Source organism: Cynocephalus volans, chromosome 15 (assembly GCF_027409185.1).
Source record: "Cynocephalus volans isolate mCynVol1 chromosome 15, mCynVol1.pri, whole genome shotgun sequence".
In the NCBI taxonomy this organism is placed as follows: Eukaryota; Metazoa; Chordata; class Mammalia; order Dermoptera; family Cynocephalidae; genus Cynocephalus; species Cynocephalus volans.
In genome coordinates, this window is record NC_084474.1 from 65999111 (window position 1) to 66003291 (window position 4181).

At 35.2% G+C, this 4181-nt stretch overlaps 1 pseudogene; it reads right to left on the reverse strand.

Moving 5' to 3' along the window:
* Window positions 1-3290: 3290 nt before the first annotated feature.
* Window positions 3291-3738, reverse strand: LOC134363703 (uncharacterized protein C9orf85 homolog; annotated as a pseudogene).
* Between the last annotated feature and the right edge of the window lie 443 nt (window positions 3739-4181).

The window sequence follows — 4181 nt, forward strand, 5'->3', positions numbered from 1 at the left end:
GGGTTATTCCTGATTATAGGTCCCAGATGTCCCTTTTTGTAGAGCATTTACTTTAGAAAACTTGTGATTGAAATTTTTTTTTGTCCCTTTGAAATGTAGATACCTCTTTTCCCAGCCTCTTGACAGTTTTACAGCCCAAGAACATCTTTTTCAACAACCTGAGAACCATCCCTTTAAATGTAGTCATCAAAGATAGTACTATCAAATGTACTATCAAAGAGGATAGTACCCTTAACTCCCAGTCTCTGTGCGAGGGCAGGAGCCTAATTTCAAAAAGAGACAATTAGCAAACACAGATGATCTAATCACATTAACCCATCTCCTGACTAAAGTTCTCCAGTTCTTTCACTAGCTCACTACAGCACCTCAAAATCTTCCTGCCTTTTTTTCAGCAGACTTGAGTTCTCTCTCTCCCCCCAATTGCAATATTCTGAAATAAAGTCTACCTTGCCTCCTTAACTCTGTCTAGTGCAATTTTGACACTCACCTCCTCCCAAATTCCTTTCAGCTTCATTAACCCTAAGAAACCAATAATCTACTTTATGTCTCTATAGATTTGTCTTTTCTGGACATTTCATATAAATGAGATCATACTCTTTCTGGTCTTTTGTGACTGGCTTCTTTCACTCAGAGTGTTTCTGAATGTATTAGTCCAGTTTCTGTTGCTTATTACAGAATACCTGAAACTGGATAATTTATAAAAACATGAAATTTATTTTTTGCAGTTTTGGAGGCTGGGAAATACAAGATCTAGGGAACACACAGATGAGGGACTTCTTTTGGGTGGTGATTCTCTACAGCAATGCAAGGTATCACATGGTGAGAATGACATGAGCAAGAGAGGTCATGTGTTCACTTGATCTCCTTATAAAACCATCAGAACCACTCCCTGATAACCCATTAAACCATTAACCCATTACTCCATGCATGGCAGTCTTCACAATCCAATCACCTCTTAAAGTCTCCAACTTTTAACCCTGCTACAGTCAGATTTCCCACCCTTTTAACACGATTACAATGGGAATCAAGCTTCAGTGAGTTTGTGGGTACATCCAAACTATAGCACTGGAGTTAATCCATGTTGTAGAATGCATTAGCCTTCATTCCTTTTGCTTGCCAAATAATGTTCCATTGCATGGATATATCATATTTTGTTTATTTATTTGTCAGTTTATGAACATTTGGCTTATTTCCACTTACTGGCTATTATGAATAATGCTGCTATGAACATTCATGTGAACATGTTTTTATTTCTCTTGGGTATATATCTAGAAGAGGGTTTTCTGGGTCAAATGGTAACTCTATATTTAACATTTGAGGCACTGACAGACTGTTTTACAGAGAGGCTGCACCATTTTACATTCCCTCCAGCAATATAGGAGGGTTCCAATTTCCCCATATCCTCACCAATACTTGTTATACCTCATTCATCTGATTATAGCCATCCTAGTAATTGTGAAGTGGTTGTTTTATAATCTTTTTATATTTTTATAAAGCAAATATGGTTCCAAAATAAAATAGAAATCCTAAGTATGTGGCTATAATAAAATCTTAAATAGAAAATAAAATCCCTCCACTATTTTATAAGCAAAAATATAATACAGTAAAGAATTAGTTCAAGTTCTAAGAGTTATACTGCTTCCAATCCCACAGACAAAAGCACTTATTGATGCTTACACTGCTTGAGTGGAAAGAAATATTTATCACATCCTTGATTTGAGGATTAGAAATGAAGTAATAAGGCATCTAGTACTATGGTGTTACTCAAGAAGTACTAATAAATTCTTGTTTTCATTGCAAATCAAGGAAATGGTTACAAACAGTTGCTTTGCAGACTTGGCTAACAAGTCTAATGGCAACTTATAAGCTAGAGAAATGGGAATTATGTGGTATGGTAAAACTCAATAAAGAACAGTAATAGCATAAAGTCCAACCAAAGGAGATAGGAATGGGATGCAGTTAAAATTCACAAAATGGAAAATAACAGATGAAAAATTTATATTCAAGGTAAGTCAGACTTTGGAAAACTAAACCTATGAGTATAAACTAAATTAGGTAAGGAATTTCTATGTTCACTTTAAATCACTGCTCAGCAGGTAAGATAGAAATATATTTAAATATTGATCCCATTATTGTGAAATTGAGAAAAACTTTGAATATTGTTTATATGTTGCTTTTTGTTTTGTATATATAAAACATCCTTGACTTCAGTTCTATCAGCACCATGCTCTAACCCGATGAGTTATCTGGCCAGGCATGTGATTTCTGAATTGAAATAACTTTCCTAATTACTGTTATTTATATGAGCTCAACATCTGTTGCTAAGTCCATAGGAAGTAGCCACATCTTTCCTGTTCTGAGACTCTGAAGAAGTTCCTCATTTTGGCTTCTTCCTAATATAAAGATTTGTGTCAAGATGCCACAAAATCACTGGAATGCTATTGGAATAATCCCCAGCTCAGCTGCTTCTCCTTCTAGCAAGTGAAGATTCTCTGAGAGCAAGAGTAGATGACGCCATGGAACTCATTATTGCACATGGACGGTAATGTGTACAGTTGGGAAGGCATCTGAGTTTCAACATCAATCTATGGATAAATTCTATGCATTTTTTTATATAAGAGAAAAAAGGTAAAAAAAAACGTGATGAGGCATATAACAATACTTTTTTTAAAAGTCACTACTCATTTGTTAGGGATTATTATTTTTTACAACACTGTTTTTGCTTTGTAATGAGCAAACATTAAGGGGCTTTTGCTTGGGTCCTTTTCTTGAAATCAATCTGTCAAAAAGTACTTACCAAAGACCAGTTTTTGAGGCCAGCAATAGAATGTCATCTTATTTTTACATGACATAATTCTTATTCAGCTATCAATTTTTAATCTTGTTTAGTTTCATATTAGGTAAAACATTCTTCTAAATAATTCCCATGGGGCTAGCCAGTCAGCCCAGTGGGCTAGAGCATGGTGCTGATAACACCAAGGTCCAGAGTTCAATCCCTGCACTGGCCAGCTGCCAAAAAGAAAAAAAAAAAAAATCCCACAAACTGCAATATGATATGCCAATACTCACTTTGGCAGATAGTCTAGCATGCACAACTTAAAAATTTGTTATAAGAAAGCTCTGGATGAAAGTTTATATGTATTTTGCCTATGGCTTTTTCTGATTTCCTCACTAGGATTTCACAGTATTTTTTTGTGAAACCCTCAATGTCAAAAGTTGGTCAGAACTTCGTATTCTCATACTGACTTTTAATATAGTTGTATTAATCCACTTGATTATGATCTTCTGTGTCACCTAAATATATCAAAATCTAAGTCATCATCACTCTCATCTTCATTTCTTCTGCAGCTTCTTTTGCGGTTGGATCTCAGATTATTTTGAATATTTTCTGTCTTTTCTGGTTCTTTATTAAATAAAATAACAATGTCTTCTTTGTTTCCACATTTTGTACAAACTTCAAGTTCATAGGCACATGGTCTACAAATTATGTGGTAGGAATCCTTCACTGTCTTTTGCAAACATTTAACACATTTTAGGGGTTTTGATAATGGTTTGTATTTTGCTGTATTTTACACGCCATTCAACAACTTCTGTATAGCGCTGACATACTCCATCATGAAGTTTTGCATTACTTTTCTTGGTCTGGACACTCTTATCAAACTTGTCATTTTTGAAGCTAAATGTATTCTAGTGCTTCTAAGGACTGGAATGAGCCACATTCCTTTTCTGGGATCTCATTGCCAGAATCACAACCACCTTAAGCCGGGTGTGGCAAAAAGATGCAGGAAAGACAAAGGAATGACCCCACGGTGTTGATGCTTCTATCCATGTCCCAGAAGGAATTTATCTAGACTTTCTAAAATTTTTTAAATAGTTGAAAGACAATTAAAAGAAGAAGAATATTTTGAGATGTGATAATTATATGAAATTCAAATTTCAGTGTCCTAAATAAAGTTTTACTGGAACAGCCATATTAATTTGTTTTCATGTTGTCTGTGGCTGCTTTGGCGCTACAACAGCAGAGCTGAGTAGATGTAAAAGAGTGACTGTATGGCCCACAAAGACTAAAATATTTATTATCCAGCCCTTTACAGAAAAATTTTCCTACCCCTGGCTTAGAGCACATACTTTGGAGCCAAATGACTACCTGTGTTCAAATCCCAGCTTTGACACTTACTAGA